At 43.1% G+C, this 8,508-nt stretch overlaps 1 long non-coding RNA gene across 3 annotated transcripts in view; it reads right to left on the bottom strand.

Moving 5' to 3' along the window:
* The window catches only part of LOC147025306 (uncharacterized), a 54,272-nt gene extending 46,006 nt beyond the window's left edge, over positions 1–8,266 (bottom strand). Inside the window, exon 1 of one of the 3 annotated variants that reach the window (XR_015059450.1) lies at positions 8,035–8,257. This is a non-coding gene — a long non-coding RNA (uncharacterized LOC147025306). Of the gene's footprint in view, positions 1–8,034 lie in introns of all 3 variants that reach the window. The other 2 variants (XR_015059451.1, XR_015059448.1) reach the window with 2 other exon arrangements.
* Between the last annotated feature and the right edge of the window lie 242 nt (positions 8,267–8,508).

The raw sequence follows: 8,508 nt of genomic DNA on the forward strand, positions 1-8,508 counted from the left end.
GCAAACGCAAGAATTCATCGCTCAGTAAACTTTGCGATTGAATCACTGCAAGAAGCTTGTTTGGACAGTCGTGACTGCAGCACACAATTCCTTTTGTCTGATCATCTGGACCCCTGGGACCATGTCTCTGCTCGGCTCGTGACAATATTCACTGAATGCTGATATCTCACTCTCTCATTCAAACCATTGCATATTTGAGATAGGGCCATTCCTCACCTTACGTCACTCAATGATCAAGTAGAATCAGAAAACCTCCAAATACCCTTCCCCGAGTTAAAATTCCATGCATTCAAACTTGTATGTTTATGAACGTTACACCAAAAGATGAAAAAAATTATGACAATGTCAGCACTTAGAAGTGACCATATTTTGGGGAAAATTTCCACATTCACAGTAACTATTGTCAACTGCTAGTAAAATACATCTATACAGTATATAATATACTGCTAAAACAAAGTGAAGCATGCATCACTTTTAACTTTTCTCAAAAGATCAATTATTAAATTTTGAAATCATTTTACTTGCCTGATATTACACGCGACCCAGACAGAGTCAAATGAATGCTCCTTTGGCAGAATTTGTGCTTTCTTGTGGAAGATAGCTGCAGCTGTAGAATTATTGAGCATGTACATTTTGTGTCACAGTTGCAGAAATAGACCGTTATCTTCCGTCAAACAGCACAAATCGAAATATTTTGGGAAGGAGGCTCTAAAGAAATGAACATATGCAAGTGATCATATCAGAAATGGGCATTAGGGAAAGCTTTTGTTACAAAGACACTGGGTATTATGCAGTCTATGATCAGTAGATGTTGTGTGACGTACAGACAAGTGGGTTAAACAGCTGATAAACCTCAAAGTTGGTGGCCAGAAGTAACTATTGCTCGTCACAGTGTAATGCCAAAAGGGACGATCAAGATCCACTGTCCCACAGCATCGAAACCAATTTAGGTAGGAGAAATCACACCTTGAATGCAACTCAACGACATCACGATGTTTAATTTAGACCAAAAAGTTCAATGGCTTCCTTATTGCCACCCGTCCATGGAGGCCAGCTTTGTGAAGGGAACGGCTATGTTATATCAATCCAAACAAGTCATGGTTTGTCTGCACGATGCCCCTACATTCTACTTCCTGAAGAATCATCGTCATTATACTCAACCCCGTAGCAGCAGGATGAGTCAATCTGATGAATCAGATTCATCTTGACTATTCATCATTAAGAATACCGTATATAAGTCGCGCCGAGATATATTCATTATCAGGAATGCCGGAGATAAGTCAGACGAGATCAGTAATTTTGAATTTGGCCTGTATACTTTTCAAGGAACATCAGATCTTTGACGTCCTCAATAAATTGCTAGCAGACATGGCAGCTGGTGCATTGTTACCTTTTAAAGGACGACAACATTAAATTCCCTTAAGATTGGCACACTTTATGATTTGATCTTCTGCCTGTAAAGCAGCAAAACAACAGTGTTTAGAGTGGTCAACTCCAAGCTTGATATCGCAAAGGCAAGTACAATACACTACCTGGTACCCCTGTCCTGCTGTGTGAGCTAGTGAGAGTTTGGGTGTTCTCAGTTTACCTTTATTCTAATACTTGCAAACACAACCTGTTGCTTTGCTGACGGCAACATTAAGAGGAGGTGGGAGAGACGGAGGGCAGTGTAAGGGGAGGGGAAGGCAGCGTGAGCGGAGGGAAAGGCAGCGTGAGGGGAGGGGAAGGCAGCGTGAGGGGAGGGGAAGGCAGCATGAGGGGAGGGGAAGGCAGCATGAGGGGAGGGGAAGGTAGCGTGAGGGGAGGGAAAGGCAGCGTGAGGGGAGGGAAAGGCAGCGTGAGGGGAGGGAAAGGCAGCGTGAGGGGAGGGAAAGGCAGCGTGAGGGGAGGGAAAGGCAGCGTGAGGGGAGGGAAAGGCAGCGTGAGGGGAGGGAAAGGCAGCGTGAGGGGAGGGAAAGGCAGCGTGAGGGGAGGGAAGGCAGCGTGAGGGGAGGGAAAGGCAGCGTGAAGGGAGGGAAGGCAGTGTGAGGGGAGGGAAAGGCAGCATGAAGGGAGGGAAGGCAGTGTGAGGGGAGGGAAAGGCAGCGTGAATGGAGGGAAGGCAGTGTGAGGGGAGGGAAAGGTTAGCATGAGAGGAATGGAAGGCAGCAGAAGGGCAAGAGAAGGAAGTGTGAGGGGAGGAGGAGGGAATGCAGTGTAAGGGGAATTAAGGCAGCAGAGCAAGGCAAGGAAGCATAACAGAAGGGAAGGAAGTATGAGGGGAGGGTAGGCAGAGTACCAGGGCATTACCAGGATGATAAAACGTGCCCAAACAGCAACTTTTTTTTTCTTTTTAACCCCCATGTTCTCTACAAAACTGAGCGGAAAATATCTTCCTTCTTCATCTTTTTCTTCACTTACAGTATAAGAATGTGAGTCTCATTCAATCCTGTTTCTCACATCAATTTGATTCAGAAAACACGGATTATACACCTCATTTTCAAGCACAGCACAGCAGATCGCTCTACTCGCAACACAGGTGAGAAAAGGATCGCAAAAATCAGCTCATATTTCAATAATTTATTCACACGATTTTTAAAGGGTGAAAATTACTGTTTATTTATTTATTTATTTTTGTTTTATTTTAGCAATCATGCAAATATTGGAATTTCCATTAGCAAAGTGACAGATATTACTTCCGGTGGATTTGAAACGAACAACAAAGCAGCTTTGTGAGCACTGGCCAAGTGGCTTAAGCGCTCAAGCAAGCACTCCAACAGAATGGCTGGCTTGGCAAGCGATTATCGATTGCCAATTGGTCATATAAATCCATGCACCAGGAAACACCCAAGCAATGTCCGAATTGAACAAATGAACTCTATTTTTTTTAGGAGTCGGAACTGCTGCTATATTCAATTCTGGAGCTTAAATTTAGTAATTTGGCTTAGTTCACGAGATTCTCCATGTTATGGCATGTGTGGAAATGAAATAAAGCCATGAACGTTGGCATCTACGGGTGTTTATTATCATTACAATGTACCCAGTGATTCTTCACTATGATGAACAGGCATTTGATAATACGAGTGAGGAAAGTGAAAAAAAAACAAAAACTTTATCGTTAAGAATTTGTTGTGGCCTGTTCCAAGTCAACACAAAAAAGCCAAAAAAGCCAAAAAACAGTAAGCCAAAAAAGCCAAAAAGACTAAGCCTCACTGCAAGAGATACCAATTATTCCAAATGCCTTGGTTTCCACAGCGTAAAGCTGAGAGAGGTGTGAGGCAGGAGCACCAGCCCAGAGGTGGGGGAGCAGTACTCCTTAAGGCTCCATGAAGTAAGCCAAAAAACATGGCGCCTTGAGACTCCATCGAGAGCGGGGACCGAGGATGCACCTGATGAAGGATATAATTAAATAAGGCCGTTAATTATCTTCAAAAGGGGTGTTTTAATTAACGCAAGTACCCAATTTTCAGTCATGCACTTCTTTGGCGTGTTCTTCATATGCATGCAAGGTTTCAGCCTGCCAGGATTGATGGTTTTGGCATTATGGAGGAGAGACACTGACACTGACGCACACACACACACACACACACACACACACACACACACACACACACACACACACACACACACTTATTCGTATAGATTCATCATCATTCGACTCACGAAGCCTGGTTTGGTTTCACTGTAAAGGTGGCTGCCTTACGATCTTTGGGTCTTGAGTTTGAGCTCCTGTCATTCCATTAAATAATAACAATAGGTGGGTTGACTCAACCAGTCATCCTTCCATGGTTGGCAAAATAATTACCAGCTTACTGTAAACAAAGGACACTGCATTAGCAGTACAGCCACACTCCCACCATGATACAACCAGCAGCCACAGGCTGCATTCGAAATAGAAAAAAAAAAATCAGATTCACTTTACTATGGAAGAAGTATGATATCCAGCACAAGATGGGAAATGGTGGAGAGCTGTAGTTCTGACCTTATGCTACATAGCAGTGGAAATATAAAACTAAAAAAGAAAAGTGAAGATCATCAGACTCAACTCCACCAGTACTGTGAAATTTAACCTTCTCATGCAGTCTGTCCATTTAAATATCTCGACTAATGATGTGCCTCAGTGTGCGCCCTGTCTCTCTGTTGCGTTGTTCCCTGCTGTTTGTGTGCTGACCTCCCTCTGTCGTTCAAGGGCCTTGACATCTGTGTGAGCATCTGTGTACAGATGCACATTGAACCAAAATTATTGATGTTTATGCTGGGACATAGAAACATTTTCAAGAAACTTCTTCAAAGTGTTTCAAAGAGAGGAACTACTCAAGCTTGACAAGATAAGGTGGCTGGAAAATTATTGCCGTCTTTGCGACTGCTTTGCATCATGCACTTCGTTTTCTGAATCTTAAGCTGCCATTGAATCAAGTTCTGATTTGTGAAATTTCTCTGCAGGTAGCTCTCAAAGGCTGCAGCTTGAACTCGAGAATAATCCCATCTGGTCGGAGGTTATTTTCACCATTGTTTGCCTGTGAGCATGATATCTCAAAAACTTATGGATGGATTTGTACAACATTTGGTGGACAGGTTGGGTGTGTGACAAAAACGATTCGATTCGATTTTGATGAAGATTCGCATCCGGATACGAGATTTCAATTATTTTCAAGTGATTCTTCACCGTTGATAGATGGGGCCAAATATGATTTATAGCACAATATCTCAAAAAGTGATGAACGGATTCGGATGAATCTTAACAGATGAGTTGGGAAGGTGACAGCAAAAAGCTGGTTAGATTTTGGTTGATGCCTGGAAACAGTGGGTATAAGTGGTACACAGTGGGTACACAGCGAGATGATGAAATCTTTGCCCATTCTTCAGGTGAAAATTGTTCTAGTTCTGCCAAGTTTGATGGGCACCTTCATAGACCTATGAGACTGCAAGAGTAACAACTCCACCACCCTATTTGAGAAACAATAATGATGTCAATCTCCCAACTCAGGTTCAGCAACTGTTTAAAAAGTCGATCTTAAGACTCTCCATTAGACTTAAGCGCAGCTTTCGATTGGGTCCAGTTACAATAACACAAACAACATTGTGCATCGGACCGTAAAACCATGTTGAGATGACATAATAAAATCTCTGATAGACCATATTACCTTTCTGAGAATGTGAAATATTGCAAAAATAAAAACAATGCAATCTATAGAAATTGAATGTTAGCTACTGGTCTCATCTTCAAATCCCTATCTGTTAAGTGATGTGTCTGAAAGTGTGGTATCTTAGAGCCTCTGTTCCTCAGCTGGCTCATCTCACATTGTGGGACTGATGTTTCAAAAATAGCTGTCTGGTCTGGGTCTGATTACTGAGTCAACTATAAACTGTCATATTCGGGCATCAAAGAGAGGAAGTTGCATTGGTCAGGACACCATCCTTTGGAGGGACATTAATCTGAGTGTCTCTTTTAAATGGTAACTTCCAGTAACTGTCATAGTAACTTTCAAAAAGAGTAGGTAATAGAATGTTGGAATCCCCGCAGTGTTTCCATTCCCCCGAAAAAGTTTTTTCCTTTTTTTTTTTTTTTTGACAAGATTTTCTAAGCTTATGTAGATCATTACACATCACTTCTTAACTCATTAATTTTCATCAAATTATTTAGAAATACAGATGGCTTGGTAAAAAGTGTCTGAATTTTACAAGATCTTGGTATATTTCCCAAGCAGTGGTAACACTGTACCCCATGGAAATTATAGAAGCCCAACCCAAACCACTGGGGAATTGTATTTGCGGCATTGGTGTGCCTCAAAATAAGCAACCGACAACCGCATGCTGCAATATGTGAGATGGCGTCAGTCTATTTGTGTCAACATTTTGAGGGAGCAGCGACGGAGCAAAAGGCAATTTGACATCCATGTGCCTGTCCAGTAACATCACTCCTAAACAATTTCACAGATGACACATCCTCAATGATACAACTCTTGGAGATGATTGAGGATTTTTAATTATCTATCTATAATTCCAGCAATGTGTGTGTGTGTGTGTGTGTGTGTGTGTGTGTGTGTGTGTGTGTGTGACCGCTGTTTTTCGACAACCACTGGTCCGATCTCATTGAAACTTGCCAGCTATATTGCTGGGGACCTGAGTATGTGCCTTTTCAAGGTTTGATATTAATCAGACAAGTGCTTCCCAAGTTATGGCCATTTATTTACCAACCAATGACAGGACTCGTTGCTGCGTAGGCGTGGCCATTGGGGAAGAGATCCTCAGCCGCGTTCCCCATTACGGGTTACAACGTACGGACTTCCGGATAGTGATGACTTGGTGTATTCTAATAATTTCTCGATTTCTTACGCGCATTTATAGATAAACACAATGCCCCAATCCAGTCGTCGTTTACTTTTACGTCGTTGAAAGTTTTTTTCTTTTTTCGTACGGTCACACACGTACGGCCACGCGAGAGTGAAGGAACGTCCTGTGTTTGTTGAGGGAGGTAAACTTGATTTAAATTTGGATTTTAATTAACTCTGTGTGTAAGTATCACAGCAGTTGTTACTTCAATGAAAGCGATAATTCGTGGAATGCATGTGAACATTCCATATGGGCACACACCACTTCCGGATAGTGATGACTTACTGTATTCAAATAATTTCTCGATTTCTTATTCGCATTTATAGATAAACACAATGCCCCAATCCAGTCGTCATTTATGAGAGTGAAGGAACGGCCTGTGTGGTTGTTTGAAAGTTTTTATTTTTATTTTATATTTTGGTTTGCACTACGGCCACGCATGTACAGGCACGTACTAGTGGATAAATAATGTTGACGAGCATTTTAGGTAATGGTACTCAGAAAAAAATGAACACTAAGACATCAACATGCTGAAACGTCCAAGAAATGAGATACTCATAATAGTCCAATAAACATGGACATTATCTTCCAATGCAGACGTACATCCAATTAGAAAGGAAATCATTTCTTCCAATTCATATCCACTGGGCATCTTCCATCATGCAAAGTCCTTCCTTGGCCCACCTGAGCTCCTGACCAGACAGAAAGCTTTCATCAGCAGCCTTATGGAGTACTGCCCCCCCCCCCTCTGGGCTGGTGCTCCTGCCTCACACCTCTCTCAGCTTTACGCTGTGGAAACCAAGGCATTTGGAATAATTGATATCTCTTGTGGTGAGGCTTAGTCTTTGGGTCTCTCACTCTCTCACCGCAGGCAGGTCGGTGGTCTTTCTGTCTTCTTCTGTCTCCTCTCTGACTTCGCCCCCAACCCCTTGCTCCCACTGTGATCTGTGCCCCCCTCACCCACCCACCCACCTAATATTTCCGCAGGGCGTTCAAGGTCCACCAGCAACCCCTTCTGGTAAAACTACCAAAATCAAAAATCACTGCTCACCTTCACTCTTTCATTCCACTTTTATCCCATCTCTGGAATAAACTCCCACACACTTCAATCCCACTCTTCCCTCCAGCTCTTCAAAACAGCTGTTCACCACCATCTCAGATCATCCCCAATCCAAAACCATGAAAATTTCTACCCCCGTTAATGCACCCCAAACCCACCACCTTCAAATTCACTACTTTCCTTCCTGAAAATCCCTGTGATGTCCATCTTGTTTACCTCGTGTTCCCCACCCCAATCCCTCTTCCTTCCACAGATCTAATGTCTCGTTCCCCACTGTTTTGTACTTCCTCTCCCACCCCTCTTATCTCCAGCTCCCTTTGTTATACGTTGTGTGTGTTTGCTCTAATATGAGCCTCCACATAGTATGCAAAAAAAAAAAAACCCTGCGAATAAAACTGTGAATTTGTGAAGGCCATCGATGTGAAGCAGGTCACATTATATGAACCGCAAGTACGCAGGGTCTGACTGTATGTATGTATGTATGTATGTATGTATGAATGGATGTATGTATGTATGTACAATCCATCATTAGACTGTTCAATAGCACTCTTCCCCCAAGGACCTCAAACACATGGTGCCAGGACAACATCCATGTTGTGCCCCTATCCCTACCTGTGATATTTTCTACCCCTTTTTAACCACAACCCAATCAACACTCTTACCTGCACGTTACACTGTTTCCTCCCGTAATCTCTCTACTCTTTTCCTGTTTGTTCATTCGCTTGCTTCTTGTTTCAAACCATTGCCCCATTGCTCGACGAGAAGTTTGGTGTCTCCTCACTCTCTGTCATGATCTCTCCTGGGAAAGGAGTCATGAAGAGAGAGAGAGAGAGAGAGAGAGAGAGAGAGAGAGAGAGAGAGAGAGAGAGAGAGAGAGAGAGAGAGAGAGAGAGAGAGACAGACGAGACAGAGAGAGAGAGAGAGACAGACGAGACAGAGAGAGAGAGACAGACGAGACAGAGAGAGAGACAGACGAGACAGAGAGAGAGACAGACGAGACAGAGAGAGAGAGACAGACGAGATGGAGAGAGAGAGAGAGAGACAGACGAGACAGAGACAGAGACAGAGACAGAGACAGAGACAGAGACAGAGACAGAGACAGAGACAGAGAGAGAGAGAGAGAGAGAGAGAGAGAG

This window comes from Eptatretus burgeri, chromosome 6, assembly GCF_056783735.1.
Source record: "Eptatretus burgeri isolate ZD-2024b chromosome 6, Ebu_testis_v1, whole genome shotgun sequence".
Classification (NCBI taxonomy): domain Eukaryota; kingdom Metazoa; phylum Chordata; class Myxini; order Myxiniformes; family Myxinidae; genus Eptatretus; species Eptatretus burgeri.